The sequence below is a fragment of the Betta splendens genome, chromosome 14 (genome assembly GCF_900634795.4).
Source record: "Betta splendens chromosome 14, fBetSpl5.4, whole genome shotgun sequence".
Lineage (NCBI taxonomy): Eukaryota > Metazoa > Chordata > Actinopteri > Anabantiformes > Osphronemidae > Betta > Betta splendens.
Window position 1 is genome coordinate 1,247,049 of NC_040894.2, and position 17,314 is coordinate 1,264,362.

At 50.3% G+C, this 17,314-nt stretch overlaps 2 long non-coding RNA genes across 6 annotated transcripts in view; both read right to left on the reverse strand.

Annotated features, from left to right (window-relative positions):
- The window catches only part of LOC114869487 (uncharacterized), a 39,837-nt gene that overhangs the window by 9,290 nt on the left and 13,233 nt on the right, over positions 1–17,314 (reverse strand). For all 5 annotated transcript variants that reach the window (XR_008692478.1, XR_008692481.1, XR_008692479.1 and 2 more), the window contains 2 exons: positions 11,810–11,939; positions 216–320 (listed from right to left, as the gene is read on the reverse strand). This is a non-coding gene — a long non-coding RNA (uncharacterized LOC114869487). The remainder of the gene's footprint in view (positions 1–215; positions 321–11,809; positions 11,940–17,314) is intronic.
- Positions 829–3,484, reverse strand: LOC129602971 (uncharacterized). The gene is made up of 3 exons (XR_008692484.1): positions 3,240–3,484; positions 2,781–2,979; positions 829–2,544 (listed from the first exon to the last, which is right to left on the reverse strand). It is a non-coding gene; the product is annotated as an uncharacterized LOC129602971 (long non-coding RNA).

The window sequence follows — 17,314 nt, forward strand, 5'->3', positions numbered from 1 at the left end:
AATGAATAGCTGTGTAGTCAACGAGCTGTAAATACTGAGCAGAGTGTTTTCAGTTTAGGTGAGTAAACAGCTACAGTCATTTGTGCGTTTAGCATTTTCAGTGTGGGTTCGTTGTATTTTTAAAGTGATGCTTTAGCCCTGAGACGCTAAGTTAAATTCAGCATGAGGATAAAAAAAGCAGAGAATAAAAGGCATGAAGTTTTTTCGAGTCAAACCTTGTTGGAAACGCCTGTGATACAGATGTTTTGGATGTAGCTCTGGTTTTTCCTCCTCACTGGCCTTTTCTGTATCAGCTCATTGTGTCTGAGTTTACAGATGAACTGGAATTAAAAGACAAGTCAAGGATTCGCTTAGTTGAGCTAATTCACACAACACAAACAAAGAAACAAAACAAGAAAATGGGAAACAGATCAGCAGCTGCTGAGGAAAGACCTCGGGGATTTTCGTCAGACGCTCGACTCGGAGCTGGTCAGAATAAATCCACTCGCTCCCACAATCTATTATTCATTCCCCGACATGGCTTGTGGCTCCTGGCTGTGGAGCTGAAAGGGAAACATCCCAGAGAAGCGTCGGTGAGTCCTGCAGAAGACGGGGCATTATCATTCTCACTGCAGATGTGAACGGGATTTTCACAGCGAGGGGGGACGGCCTTCGTGGGGGACCCTGTGGAGGACATCCTCCGTACCCGGCTGGTGAGGGACCTCCTGGAGGGCGGTCGGTCCCCATCTGGTGAGGGACCCTGTGGAGGACATCCTCCGTACCCGGCTGGTGAGGGACCTCCTGGAGGGCGATCGGTCCCCGGCTGGTGAGGGACCTCCTGGAGGGCGGTCGGTCCCCATCTGGTGAGGGACCCTGTGGAGGACATCCTCCGTACCCGGCACTCAGGCCTCCCTAATGGAGTCACTGATGCAAACACAACGTGCTGCTGCTACATTTGTGCTTTTATGACTTCTAAAGTACTAGAAACACAGTCAGGCTTTCGAAAGGAGCTATTTTATCTGACTTGTATTTCACAGCGACTGTGACCTTGAGTCTGACCCTGAGACGCTGCTGGTTGCCTTTGCACTCAACTGTCACCGACGGCAGCCGGAGCAGGAGGCCGTAAACGTCAGCCGGCCAGTGCCTCACAAATAAGTTGGGAACGAGGCTTCGCTGTGAACGTCTGCTGTAATTCCAGTTTTTATGGCGCTAAACCATTTAACAGCTGAGAAGCTTCCAGACGCTCGCTCAAATTCAATTTCTCCTCGCTCTCATTAAGTTACAGTCCAGTCATTAGTTAAAGGTTGGCGTCTGGTTCTGGGCTGGATTAAGAGCAGGAGCGAGATCAGAGGATGCAATTAGTCACGAAGCTCCGATCCTGTTTTTTGAGCTGTTTACAACAATTTACAAAGTCGCTAAAGAGAAATGTTTTGGCCCTGAGCAGCAGCAGGAAGGTCCCATCTGCTCCGCTTGAAAGGCGGCTCGCTGTAGTTTTCCTATGTGGTGATTAGGTCTTTTTTATTTGTCTGCTTTAAAGTTCATCTTTGAAGTCACGTTGAGACACTTCCACAACACACTGGCACACTGATTAATTCACCTCCAGTTACAACAACATCCCCTGTGTGACGTAGGCAGTGGGGCTTCGCGTTGCCATGACAACAAGAGTCCAACGCATCATTTGTTTACAGTTCTGAGGTGAGATGATGTTCACAAACCTTCCTCAAACCCACGAAGCTGTGACTCCTCACATCGAGTTTGATTCCCACATAAAGTGGTGAAAACAAATGATCCCATTTGTAGGAGCTGCACTGCTGCACCAGCAGCGAGACCCCGTCGTGTGACAGTGTGAACAGATTGTTCCAGAAACGCAGCACATCCAAACAAATTTACCACGTTCCTATTTCACAAGTTTGCTTTGTAAATGTGAGAGCAGCACATCCATGCACTCGGCACGAGGCCTGTGGTCCAATGGGAGCTTGGTTCTGTCATAAAGTGACTGAATAAGGCAGCCTTTCAGCTACAAGCACCTTGTCCGTCTGCTCCCATAGTCGGCGGCTGATGCACGACTGGATCAGATCCGCATCGGTCAGTGAAACACTTTCACCAGGTGTTTGCAAAGCTTCCAACGCTCATTTGTTTGAGTTTGACATGGATAAAGTGTCTCTAAGGCTCAGGGAAAGTCTGAGAGACCGTCATAAAAAAACATGAACAGGAGTCAGAAAACTGGAACGATGAAAGGTTTAGTCCACAAATCAACAAGCAGAGCTGGAGCGAAGCACCATACATGCTCTGGTTCAGGGTCAGGCCCAGACCAGCATCTGGGTTCTGTTCATAAACGCCCCATGAGCGAGCTTGGACGAGCTCGTTCAGGTAAACGAACGTGGCTGCTGCAGGAACACGCGTCCACAGTGAAGCCAGATGCCACCGCTGCGCTCCCAGAGCTGCTGCCGCGTGTTGACAGCTCAGTAAGCATTTATTAGGAGTCTGTAATGGTAACGAGCGCCGACATCAGCTGTCATATACGCTGCACATCTACATCCTGGCAGTAGCAGCATCGTTTGAAGCCTGCGGGGGGAGAGAATCAAAGGCATTTAGTGGCACGTCTTTGAAACCACAGGCTAAAGACGGGGAAGCAGTGACTAATGCCAAAATAAGCAGCAGTAATTCAGTGGTAATTAGTTTAAAGATGCCACCAAATCACATCTCTTGTTACTTAAAAATCAAAACACTTGGAAAGTATCATTAATAGAGTGATTAGAAGCCAGCGGAGTCTCATCACGTCCTGCATCACGTGAACTTACCATACTGGACTGGGCAGCTATGAATGCTGGGTAATGAAGTCCAGGAGTGCCAGGATGAGACCCTGAGCGGACTGATGACAGTGACGCGAGGCTCTTAACAACCTGCTGTTCGTCTTCATCCTGGTCTAAATGATGAACCTACTTTGTGTTTCAGCTCCTCAGGATTCGCTGAGTTTCTCAGTGGCCAAAACAAAAGCACCTGCGTGGAATAAAGGTCCCGTCAGCTCCATGTGGAGGAGGCTGTTCGTGGTTGCAAATGAGCTCTGAAACCTTCCAGGCTGCGTTGAACAATGAAGAGCAAGCTGTTTTACGCACCCAGCTCATTACTGCGTGCGTCTGTTGATCCGACTCTCCCTGCCCCATAATTAATGGAGCGCCGGCTGAGCTGAGCCCAGAGAACCGGCTTCAACAATAACAGGACCGGAGGTAGAAATGATTATTATTACAAATGCTTCTAACCTCGTATCAGCGCCGTCCTCTCATGGGCCTCAGTCATTCCTTGGGTTCCTAATAAAGCGGCCGCTGCACGTCCGTTCTCTACCAACCACCAGCCTCTCCCCTGATGCGTCGCAGCCAATATTTAGCTTTTACACAATAAACAGAGAGGAGAAAGGTTTCCTGCTGCTACTAGTGTCACTGAAACAATCAAACAAAGGAACGATGTTACGACCGTGTAAGAAGTCACCGAACTTTATGGTGAAACCGGACGTAGATCAGATTTAGTGTAAACAAAGCCATCGCTTTATTGCATCCTCCGGGGCTCAGACTCCAACTTTTCCAGTTATGTGCTTATATGTGCAAATTAGTGACATCAGACCATGAAAATCCTGTCTTCCATTTACATCGCGTCTGTTCTCAGCTTTGGCCAACGGTTTGTTAGTGATTATGTTGAGATATGATCTAATAGAAGGTAGTCGCTCGCTGAGGCCTGAATCTGTGATATTGGAACGTCCTGATCAGGACCTTTTCACACGACGCGGGAGCCAATAACAGCGTCTCTGTCTGGTCTGAGGTCGTCTGCGTGGAATGTGTGGAACATTTAATTATAGTGGTGACAAACAGCAGAGGCTCAAAGTGGGTTTTCTGAGCCAATGAGGGCTGTGATGGCAGGAGACGAGTGTGCAGTGATTCACAATGACAAGCCATGAATTATTAAGCTGCCAGATCTGCCTGATGCCCCGAAGCCATGTTTCTCTTTGTTGAGCGAGGCCCAGCAGGGGCAAACAAAGGGGAGCTCACCCCGAGCCACCCACAGCGGAGGCTCGGTCCTGGAGGAGGAATGAGTCATGAACTCACCGAGATTTGACCAAGGTTGCATCATTTGATGTATGAATAACACATTCTGACATTTAATGACACGACCCAGTTTGATTCTGTTCAGTTGCTGCACGAGCCCAGCTTGAAAGTGATGCACACAGAAATGCGGTGAAACAAAGCATCACTTTGGTTAGTAACTAACTAGTGGATAAAGAGACTAAATGCAGCTAAACAGCCTGTATGCGGCCGGTCTGCACCATAATATGCAAATTTGCTATGTGCGCAATTAGACATCATTAGCAATGTGATACTTCCCTCATGATAGCGTCTAAGCATTACGCATCGCAGTCTGTTTTTCTAGGTTATCAACCCAGCTACCAATACTCTGTCTGATATTTTCCTTCCAGCTAACTGAAATTAACTAAGCTTAAGCTAGCTATCCGGCATGCTACATCTACAACCTGCATCCTAAAAAGAGCTCCAATAAGAGCAAAGCAGGTGAAGAGTCGTCCTGCATCCCTTACAGTCAAGCTTCCTCAAGTTCAGGAAGTTTGGAAGCTGAGACCCCAGAAAACCTGACAATAACCAAAATAACACAAACAGAAATAACACGGGTGTGGGGACGTTTGTGACATCACCGTGCGCCGGTGTTCAGCAGCAGGAGGCTGAGGCAGAGCTTCTCCTGCAGCCGATCACACGGTGAAGAGCCTGAACTTTCCTCAGTGGCCATCGATTTGTTTGTCTCCATGTGAAAGTACAGGAAGCGTTAAAAGGTTACGTTTCCACGGCGATGTGAGCGGATCCCAAGGTCAGAAGTTGTGTTTTCAGCTTCTCTGGACTTTTTAAAGTTTAAAATCCTAAATAACGTTTCTTTAAACAGTGGATTTAGAGCATTGTTCTGAAGAGTGAAACTATAAAGGAGCTGTTGAAGAGTCCAGTCTGCAGCTCAGACACTGAACAGAACCACACTGATGCGAATGTGACTAATAACGGGTTTTCCTCACCATCAGTCGGCTGCTGCACAGTCACTGCCGATTTACTGACACATTTTCCAGCTGCAGCCAAAGATCTGAATTTAGCAGCACTGAATGAACACGTGACGAGCTCCACGCTGCCAGTAATGAGTCAGGAGGTGAAGCCGGCCCAGCGGGTCGCCGAGGGCTGCCGCTGCCTCCCCCGACCCAATTACCACAAATAATTAGTCATAATACGACACTGCAGCTCAGAAACACCCCCAGATATGACCAGCTGTTCTAGGATCAGTCAGATGCTTCCCTATAGACAGGCAATCTGGACTGATGCTGCATCACTTGGAGCCTGGATCTGACTGATCAATTGACCTCACCTGGGAGTCGGTCCAAGCTCCGACCCAAAGCGGAACCAACGCGACCCGACCTGCTCGTCTGCATTTGGGCTTTCTTTTCTTTCTTCCATAGCTTCTCTCAAAGTTTCATCTCCTGCTGAGCTGGTTTTGAAGAAAGTCATCAGTTTTGAAGAAAGTCATCAGATCAGATGGAGTCACATCACATCCCAACAACTCCATTTGATCACATCAGATGAAGTTGTTGTTTTTTTTTGTTTTTTTTTATTTTACATTGACATTGATTTTAAGGCTTCAGCACAAACACTTGTAGCTTCTTGTTATGTGGGTAACGTGCTGAGTGTGATTAGGATAGTGACAGGACGACTGGCAGTGATGTCATCTTCCATCCTGTACCTACGCACAGTAGGTACAGGATGGAACACGTGCGCTTGGAACACGTGTTTCGTGTGGAGTCCACTTCAAGGACGACGTTTTGCATCACACATCTGAGGTTCCATTGATTTTTTTTCAGCGCTCGTCCAAACGTAAATCCACGTTTCACACCTCATGTCACGACCTCGTCTGCTGGTGAAGCCCTCGATCACGCAGCCTGAGACGCCGGCCTGTGTTGACTGCATGCGCAGGACCACAGCTCAGGACCAACGCTCAGGACCAACGCTCAGGACCGACGCTCAGGACCGACGCTCAGGACCGACGCTCAGGACCGACGCTCAGGACCACAGCTCAGGACCACAGCTCAGGACCAACGCTCAGGACCAACGCTCAGGACCACAGCTCAGGACCACAGCTCAGGACCAACGCTCAGGACCAACGCTCAGGACCAACGCTCAGGACCACAGCTCAGGACCAACGCTCAGGACCACAGCTCAGGACCAACGCTCAGGACCAACGCTCAGGACCAACGCTCAGGACCGGTGGCCTGCGTCACGCGTGCACGCGTCCTGTGAGCAGCTCGCACACGGAGTGAGTGTGTGGCTCATTCGTCTGCTCCTGTGTTGCCAGCGGCCGAGCAGCGCCTGCCGCCGTTCATTTCCCTGCAGCTCTCAGTGCCGAGTGCTGCGTGGAGCAATGGCGTGCATCAAAGCTCACCTCAGCCTTTTATGCTGCCGTCACCTGGGCGTGTTTAACCAGCCGAGGTCCTGCAGGGCTCGCGGCAGGAGATCCGAGCACCACGGCATTAATTCAATATGAAAAGTCAACAAGGAGCACATCTGATTCCTGACACTTGAAAGAGTGAATCCAGAGAAGGTGATGTTGGATGCCATTAGGCCACGAAGGCTGAGACCAGTCCGCTGAGCTGACAGCGCCAGGACACGTTCCCCTCAGCAGCTTTTTAATCATCTGATTACAGACGCTTTACATATTAATGTTCTGACCTGAGCAGAGAGCGACGGAACAGAACGACGCTGTCACATTAACGATCCTCCGCTCCTTTAACTGCACCTCTTGGCAGAAATGGCTCCGTCCTGTGTTCTTCTCTCCTGACAGTCGTCGTGTCAGAGGAGGTGATTTCCTGGATATGACACACTAGATAAAAACTCTCACCTACATGAGCCAGAGACACGTAATTGGAGTTTTGGTTTTGAGAGCTGTACAGAGAAGTGGGGACGACGTCGTCGGAGGCTAAATCCAGACACTTTCATTGCAGTCGGAGCCGTTTTGCTCTGAACCTTTCGTGATCATTTGTGTCGCTGCCTCTTCACGCTTCAGTTCTGTCAGTTTGAAGCTCACGTATTCCTGACGAGCTGCTGCTCGACGCAGAGACGTTCACATAAAGGCCAGACTGGATCCGAAGCTGCTCCCTGGCTGGTTCTGATCCCAGAAGGCCTGCGTCAAGGCTGCCGTACACAGGACACAGATGCTGATGCCTGCAGCCATTTGTCACGTTGATCAAATATTTGCCTGCTGAGAAGAAGCGAGATCCCGCTGTCGGGTCAGACTGACTTATTCAGGTTCCAGAGCAGCAAAGCGTGTGTGAATAATGAGAGCGAGGCAGGATGTGCGTCGCTGTCAGGCACAGTCTGCATCAGTGGCTTCATCACACAAAGGTCATGTGATAATTCAAGAACCCTGTAACATTCACAGGTTCTCACTCCCACGTCTGAGCAGACGAACCGTGGCTGAAGAAACAAACAGGACAACTCTGTTTGACTCAGGACGGCGCTGAACAGACGCCACGCAGGAGCTACAGCTGAGCCTCGAACGCCTTTAAAGGTTCAACTGACGCATTATTAAAAAGCCGCCAATTTACATATAACAACGTTTGTTCCGATATAAAGTGAAGAGACTAAAACTCTGATTACACGGATGTGTGAACGTGGCCTCCAGTCTGGTCTGACATCATGCTCTAATTATTTGTTTTTCATTTCACTGTAACAGTTTAATGAAACTTTTCCTCGTCATTTATCAGACAATCACCAGCTGAAGGGCGGTCAGTGGTTTTCTACCTGGACCCTCGCTCTGCTTCAGCCCTGATGTACTGTAGGAGACGGACCTGGGCTGTAGAATTACTTACACACAGCACATTTCCTTATGGTGGGGACTGACATGCCAGTAATGAGCTGGAGTTCTGATCTGCAGATGAACCATGATGGGTGTTACACACACACACACGCGCACACACACACACACGCGCGCACACACACACACACACACACACACACACACACGCGCGTGCACACACACACGCGCACACGCGCGCGCGCACACACACACACACACACACACACACACACGCACACGCTCACGCACGCACACACACACACACACGCACGTACGCACGCACGCACGCACACACGCACGCACACACACACGCACACACACACACACACACACACACACACAGGCAGAGAGACAGACAGACACGCACACAGAGGAAATTGCACATCATATCTGCTGATGACACGTCGATGCGGGTCCTGCACTTCGTCCTAATGGAACTGTGAGGTGATGAAAAGCCGCCGTCTCCTAATGAAAAGAGAGTCAAGGATCTGAACTTAAGTGGATTTTAATGCTGAAGCAGAAACGATAAGGAAGAGGCCTGTAAGACCAAATTCAAATTAATGTTCAGCGCAGAGAAAGTGACATCATTTCTTATCTGAAGACGCTCATCAGCTGCTGTGGTGACGGGTAAGTGGTGCAGGCCTGACTGAGGCGGCAGCGATCCCATCGCAGGCGCCTTTAGGGTGAAGGTTCCACACCCAAAGGCTTTGCAGAGACAGGCAGAGTGTTAGAGCAGCAAAGCTGCGCAGCCCCCACTGGGCCGGAAGCGTGGATTCACATGAGAACTGAGAGCAGAACGTCTTCAAGCAGGAACAGCTGCGTGGATCTGTGTCAGTGTTCTGGCTGCGTGGAGCTTCTCCTAATGGCTTCATTGCTGGCAGCCGAGGGGGCGGCTTCAGAGGAGAACACCTGGCTGGGGTTAAACGCCGCGGAGGCGGAGGCGGAGGTCGCTGCTCAACAGGACTCGTAATGAGGCGGGAGCAGCTGTGTCTGGATGCGAGCGGAACAAGGTGGAAGCACCGGCGCCGTCGCAGCCGCTCATGCACGACGCCCCATGTGGAGTTTGTGGCTCAGCTAAAATCTACAATTGCAGGACTCCCAGAAGTCTTGTTTGTTTCGTCATTTTAGAACTTTCTATCTGCACCATCATCACAGAGAATGTCACACGGCACCACTTTTAATCCACAGGAGCTTTCACCCAAACAAACAGCTCATTGCATTTTATTTTCCAAAAATAAATTGGCTGATGTGAGAATGAATCAGAGGTTAGAGGTTGTGTTTCCTGCTGCAGACACGCATCACTGCAATTACACAGTAAGTCGCCATCCAGCTCGATAATACTGGATTTTAACCTAATAATGGATCCCAAACAGCACAGACCTGCTGATGCTGCTGCATTTATTACAAAACGACCAGAAAAGCAAACCAAGCTGAGGAACGGGCGTTAAGGTGACGCGAGGCCACTTGTTTCTGATCAGAGAACGAGGCTCCACAGCATCAGCGAGTTCACAGCCGGCTGATCACATACACCTGACGCTCACACCATCCATTAAATGCTGGTGATGTCATGTGATCGATTGGATCAATTGATATAATTATTGTCCTGTCTCATGAGATTCTTCCGGTTTCCTCCGTCTCTGACGTCTGATAGTATTTGCTCTCGCACGGATCCTAATGATCCTCACACCTGAGGACTCACCGCGCTGTAGAAAGCGTGTTGTTTCAATTGTCCAGCAGCCTTTTAATCATTTCTCACAGCAGCTGTGAATAACAATCATTTCTGGCTGACGCGCGCCTGCTGTCTGCTTGGCAACACCAATAAAGGGCAGCACAGGAGCTGAATGTTCATCATTTGATTCCAACGCCAGACAAAGCCGGATCACGGCGAAGGTCAACTGCAACATCTGCTGCGGCGCGGAGCTTTTCCTCCTCCTCGGGGGCAGCAGTGGGTCCTGGAAGCAGCTCCTCACGCAGAGAATACTGAGTCCAGCGTTAACTGGCAAATCAAACTGCTCAAGGTTCCTCCAGGTCCAGCGTCCAACAGCAACAAAGGCAGCGTTCGTTCCAGCCGCCACATGTTTCTGTGGGAGACGCTGTGACGCGCTGTAAAGCACTGTGACGCGCTGTAAAGCGCTGTAAAGCGCTGTAATGCACTTTAATGCACTGTGACACGCTGTAAAGCGCTGCGACGCGCGGTGACGCGCTGTAACGCGCTGTAATGCACTTTAACGCGCTGTAAAGCGCTGCGACGCGCGGTGACGCGCTGTAAACGCTGTAAAGCGCTGTAACGCGCTGTAACGCACTGTAAAGCGCTGTAAAGCGCTGTAATGCACTTTAACGCGCTGTAAAGCGCTGCGACGCGCGGTGACGCGCTGTAACGCGCTGTAACGCGCTGTAATGCACTTTAATGCACTTTAACGCGCTGTAAAGCGCTGTAAAGCGCTGCGACGCGCGGTGGCGCGTTGTAACGCGCTGTAATGCACTTTAACGCGCTGTAAAGCGCTGCGACGCGCGGTGACGCGCTGTAAAGCGCTGTAACGCGCTGTAACGCGCTGTAACGCACTGTAAAGCGCTGTAAAGCGCTGCGACGCGCGGTGACGCACTGTAACGCGCTGTAATGCACTTTAACGCGCTGTAAAGCGCTGCGACGCGCGGTGACGCGCTGTAAAGCGCTGTAAAGTGCTGTAACGCACTGTAAAGCGCTGTAAAGCGCTGTAATGCACTTTAACGCGCTGTAAAGCGCTGCAAAGCGCTGCGACGCGCTTTACAGCGCTGTACAGCGCTGTAATGCACTTTAACGCGCTGTACAGCGCTGTAAAGCGCTGTAAAGCGCTGTAACGCACTGTAACGCACTGTAAAGCGCTGTAATACACTTTAACGCGCTGTACAGCGCTGTAAAGCGCGGTGACGCGCGGTGACGCGCTGTAACGCGCTGACCCGTGAGGCCACCGGGTCCATTTAATGCTGGGCCCGATTGGTGAGGCCTCAGTCCTGCACCAGACGCAGCTCATTCTCTGCTCCTCACATCAAAGGACTCGCGCCACTTTGATGTAGCTGATGTGGCTGAGGCTGTTATGCTGCTGAAAAGCTCCAGCTTTCAAGAGGAAACCATGCATCACCTCGTCACCACTGCATTGTTAGAGTAAATGTGGACAGTTTGGGGCAGTTTCCTCAACAACAGCTGCAGCTGCTTTCTAGAGACTTTAGGAACCAAAGGATGAGGATGAGCAGGAATAAAGTCTCAGGAACGTGAACGTGTGGTCTTATCACTGTCACGAACGCGCTGATGTCTAAGATGGCGGACGCAAACGCACAGCTCAGGAGAAACACAAAAAAGGGTAAAAAGGGTTTGATGCCGGCTCACAGACGATGGCCAAAAACCAGGAAGGCAGAGTGGCAACGGCACAGGAGGAGCAGGCGGGCGGTCGGGTTATAACAGGCTACGGCACCGGTAAGGACAATCCAAAAACTCCAACAACATGGACAGGTACCTAGAGACGGCAACCGGTCGGCAGGACAAGGTAACGCTGGAACGGGCAAGAACACTCAGGATCTGACGGAAAACTAGTGCCGGTGGATAAATACAAGGCTGATGACAAACTACAAACAGCTGACACGATCACGTGACCGGAAGTAAAGTAAGACAGAACCATGGTGGAGCAGAAACAGGAAATAGCTAGAAAATAAAGCAGGAAATGCAGACATCAAAACCCCGGATTGTGACAATGGTCACATGAAGATGCTCGTGTGTTTAGTCATTCACTCGGAACCGAGCCGACGCTGCTGGATCTGCTCTGAAGCAGCGAGGTTTGAAGTGTGGGACTCGTCTGTACCTGTTTGCTCAGTTGATTTTTCATGACACCTACAAGTTGTTTGCATCGGCAGTTCAGTGCAGGAGGCTCCGACACAGATTAACATATGGGGAGCCTCTTACATATTTACTCACATTATGGCGTCTCGCAGTTGTCTGTTCCAACGCAGCTCTGATTAATAGATTCAGAGTGTGACTTGGCTGCACCGCCTCGCAGATGGTGACCTCCTTCTTCATGAGGAGGAGCAGGAGCACGAAGGCAAATCTAACAAGGCAGGAGGAGAGAGCCTGTTACTGCAAATAGGACAGACGCATTGTTCCCACAGAGTTAACATTTCAATGGCCTTTCATTGTCTCCAGCTCAGTGTCTGCAAACATCTGCAGCTTTGCTTCTTCACTGCAAACGCAGGTCTGTGCTTCTGGCTCCTCACCTGTTTAAAGACGAGGAGCTTCAACTGAAGCAAAAACTCTTCTAACATAAATAAATCAGTGATTGTCCTGAAGAGAAAGACAAGTGAACAAACAGGTTGAACAAAGCATTAGCTTTGGTTGTGAGACGTGACTTTGCTTAATTATTTTCACACACTTTCTTTCTCATCGTACAGAAGCCTGACGTTGGAAACGACTTCAACATTCTCTTCCTGTCACTCTGCTCCCTGAATAAATAAACAGCAGCTCTAGTCACCTTCTGAATTCATGAGGAGTCCGTCTCAGCGCCAGAATGCCGACACCCTCGGTGCCAATTTATGAGCGTGCACACACACGATGCCAGCAGCATTTGTTGAAGTGGCAGTCAGACACACAATGCACGTCATCGTTTGACTGTGACTGAGCAAGTGAGTGACAAAAACACAAAAGACCACGGAGACAGAGGTAGGAAACAAAACGGCAGAGAAATGAGTTTTCTGTTCAGGTTCAGGCGTGGAAGTGAGAACGCGGAGAAAAGAGAAGACTTCATTTACGTCTCTGTAGCAGTTTAGGTTTTAAGGCTTTGTGGAAACCACAGAGAAAGCACAATGTGAGGTGTCCATCACCTCCATCCCTTCACGTTTACTGGGTATGTGTCTGGGACTCCCACGGCCTCGAGAGCCTTCACATCTGAACTAAACACTGTGTTGCTGAGAAGCCGAAGCCTCAGGAGCTCCACGATAAGCACAGGCAGCCACCAAAGGAGCGACAGTGCTGAACCTGACCTCCGTGTGGCCTTGGCATCCTTCGAGGGGCACAAACCTCTATAAACCCATGTGGCTGGAGACCTGTGATCTTATTTGAAGCCAGGCTCTGCCACTTCCAGGCACTCACACCTTTTCCAGGAAGGTCAAACCTGCAGCAGCGCCTACGTGGTGCTGTTCTTTGCTTTTTTAAAGCATCTGAAAGACAGATTTGACATTCAAGGTGGCTGCGACTAAAAACAATCCAAATGCAAAAGCCATTTCTCCCACTGTACCTCTGCTGTGTGATTCTGTTCCCTCTAAACAATAATAGAGACTATTACAAAGCGCTGAAGCAGGTAATTACTCCAAAACTAATTAGCTGACGAGTCAAGGGCAGCTCAATGCAAAGACGGGCTGTGGGACTGTTCTGTCACAACAAAGATGGAAAAAGGGAATTAGAGGAAAAACGTAGCGTAAAGAGCAGATGAGGACGCGCTGGAGAATGATCAGCGTGGTGATGCTGGAGTCGTCAGCAGACCCCCCCCCCCCCCCGCTGCTCTCACCCCCTAGATTTAATCCTCCGTTATCGTTCTCCCACCAAATGCATTTTCTCCTTCCTTTTCCTCATCTTTTCATTCTCCACCCTCCTTCTAATCTCTTTCTTGCGGTTATTAAATTTTCCTCAGCGTCACTAGGACCCAATTACTGCTTGACCTCATTGCAGATGAGCACCAAATTACAGTGTCCACACAAACACGTCCAGGAAACATGTCGCATTTAATGAACCCGTCTGATTTACTTCAGCCTCACAATCGACTTTAGGCATAAAAGAATCCATCTTCAGCATGTGAGATACTTTGTACTTCACTTGATAAAACTTTGGCCAAATAAAGGACGTAAATGTCACAAACAGACCCTGACATTCAAACAGAAGCCTCCTCTGAGTCTACGAGGACATTTCCATACTGCAGACGCCACTTTGGTCCAGCACACAAACACTGGACTTGACTGTGATGCTCATAATCTGCCCCACAGGCTCCAGAACCTCCGGCCACCGCTCCAGATGAGCACCAGATGGTTACTGCTGTTACCTCTGATACAGGGAAGCAGAAAGCAGAGGCAGCTGTCACCCTGCGCGTGTCACCGTGGGTCTGAAGACAACAGGCAACAGGCCTCAGGCCACGACTGGACTGACAAACGTGGGCTGACGGTCCGGTGCCCGAAACAAACACAGACGAGGCCACATGCGCTTTTCAGAGTGGAGGGAGAGTTCTATCATCAAAGCAACAGCCCGACCCGGCTGCCTGGGAGGTGACGAGCCGGCGTGAGGGGCAGCTCAGCTTCATTCTTCCAGGTTTCCTCACGCTTCATCATCTGTTAACGCTCCCTCCTACATCCATTTTTCCTCCATGCTCATGGATCCTTCCTTTGCATCCAGTTCTCTGATGCATCCTTCCATTACCCTTTCCTCATTGTTCCACGCTTCTCTGCTCCTCCTCCCTCCAACAACACACATCGACACGCAGGTCACCTGTTCTTCTCACCTCTGCTGCATGTTGTCATGATCAAGCCTCACATCACACATGTCCAGGAAGGACTAGAGGTGAGACAGGCTGTAAACGTGAAGCTGTGAGGCTCCAGAACAGGTGAAGAGAAAACAAGGCTCACTCTGCTTCCTATCAATGATGAGGACCGGCTTCGCTGTATCAGCAGTGTTGTGATATAGTGGATGCTTTAGTTTTGTTCCATATGCTGACGATCACACTCAGTCCTTCGTGACGCATCATGAAGTACAGACTCCAGCTGAGGTTTCTTACTGTGTGTGCATGGTTTCATCTGAACCATCAGCAGAAGGAAAATGCTGAGGACCACACACACACACACACACACACACACACACACACACACACACACACACACACACACACACACACACACACACACACACACACACACACACACACACACACACACACACACACACACACACACACACACACACACACACACACACACACCTCCATAATTAAGCGAAGCCATAGAGGGCAGCTGTGCTGCTCCTCCCATCTGTCACTGCACAAAGTTCCTTTGTGGGAGTTTAGGTGGCTGCAGGCAGCATCGATTATACTGCGCGGCGTAGTTGAGCCATGCGTGGCGCGCTGTGCAGAATACTGAGCGTGTTATTTGCATCCCTCTCCAGATGTTGAGGGACGCTCATTTGATTTGCAGGCAGTGGGAGGCTGACAGCATCACCTCTTCTTCCTGCAGGGCTGGAAAACAGGCGCTGGTGGAGCATTAAACCTTCAGCACCTGCAGCTCTGACGGCTTCTAAGAAACGTAATCTACCACTGAGATCTGTTTGTTAAAGTGGACACCGACAGACGGCGGATTGTTCTTCTCTGTGCGACTGTTCAGTGACGCTGCTGTTTGGTTGGATGATGACAGCGTAGCTCAGGGTCACGTTGGACTCTGTCTCCTGTGCCCAGAACAAGAAATACAGATCAGCATGACGCGTGGAGCTCACAAAGTTCTTGGCAGCTGAGGCAGGTCAGAGGTCGTCGACGAGGCAAGAAAACAATCCCAGAGGTCCTGAGATCCAAAACCCCAGAATCCAGGAACAGTTGAGTGGCGAACGGGTTCGAGGGACCGTCCAGCGCAGAGACACTGACTCATTACACGTTTACAGGCGAAATGAGCATGTTTCCAGTACTTCAGCTTCTGTCCGGTCATAGGACAACAAACAGGCCGCGTTGCCCTCTAACACAGCTGCAGCAGCAGATGACGCCTGGCTGAAGAATCCACTGGCTCCAGTTTGCTCTAATTCAAACATTAGCTGCTGAGGACGCACCCGAGTCCCGACTCAACGCTGCGCTGCTGAGCGACTCGGGGCGCGTGCTGTGTCTTCAGTAGGTGATTCAGCGCTTGGACTCCTTGTCCTAGTTTTATTCTCGCTTGCAGTTGTTTCCAGGCGATATGAAATCAGAATCATCTACGCGTGGCTGCTCACTGATGCGAGGACAAAACCAAGCAGTAATAGCTGCATGCAGAACGTTAGTCCATCAGCCGCAGCGAGGAGCGGCTCAGTAATTTAGCAAACAGAGACATTGTGGGACCCGATTGGATCCAAACGAGGAGGAGGAGGAGAAGCTTCCATGTGTTTGTCCACTCACCGACACCTATCAGCGCGCTGCCTTTAAGCCCTGAACGTCGCGGGGCGGTCAGACACACTCAGATGCACCCTGTCCAGCCATTACCCACCTCCACCCACTGCTCACAGGTCACAGGGTGCAACACGTGAGCAATTCAGAATCTGACTGTAGGAGGAGATAACGGCACCAGGAGGAGGTTTGGTAGCACCTGCACCTCTGCACATCACAGCACGGCTGCACACAGCATTGTTTCCCTCCCTAATTTTACATATTGCAGTGGTAAGAGAGACGTGGAAGTGGAGACTGTACGAGGAGTTAATGACAAAAACACAGGGGAGCAAAAGGGAGAGGAAATGAAAAGAAAAGACGGGAGAACTGCTGGCGAGATGAGAACAGGTGATTGGATATCATGAGAGCAGAGGAAATTACAGAGAGGAGGAGATAAGGCGAGAGAGAGGACACGAGTCGCCGGGACGGGAGAGACGACATGAGAGAGAAATGAAATGTGGTCCCGCCGCCGATTCTCTAACAGCAAGCAATTTGCACAGGTTCCCGAGCTCCACAGTCGTTTTACTATCAAAGTTGTGCAGACGTGTTGGTTCATTAACATATTGATAGGCGACAGGTGATTCCTTGTTACTGGAGATGAGCAGAGCTTTGTTCAGTCAAACACGTGCTGGACTGTGATGGATGCGGCACGGAGCGGGTTCTGCAGGTTCTGTTCCCCGTCCTCCGTTGCCGTGGCGCCGCTGAAGAAGCCAGTGGCTGCTTCATGGAGCATTTAGCATCGGCGAGAGGCTCTGGCTTTTAATTTGCTGTGGTTTATCTGTTGCCTGGTTTCCTCCGAGCAGCGTGAGACCGAGCGTTTATGAGGCCGAACCCCCACGATGGCTGTTATTCTGTCACGACTGCGTCTGCGGGTTCTCCGGCGCCTCAGCGGATGCAGGTCTTGTGTGATTTAAAGAGGATTGCTGCACATGGAGGGGCCACGCGGGGGTCAGACATTCTGCTGACAAGCTGTTTGTGTTTACCCCTTGAAAACGCTCATTTATTCACATTCACATCCAATTTGGCTGCTGCCGGTGGGAAAGAGTCTGAATGGTTCCGTTACACGCTGCCTGTGAGCGCTCTTTAAACTCAGCGGCTTCCACAGCGAGCAGGAAGGAACCGCTGGAGGCCGTGGCTGGGGTTGCCATGTTTGTTTGGTTTATCGGGTATTAATCTGTTGCTCAACTCTGAGTGCGGAAGTCGGCTTTTATGGAACCCACTCACCGCTGATTCTGTGCTTTTGGTAGCGGTGGAACCGCAGCTTTAAATCTAATGATCTACATTACCTT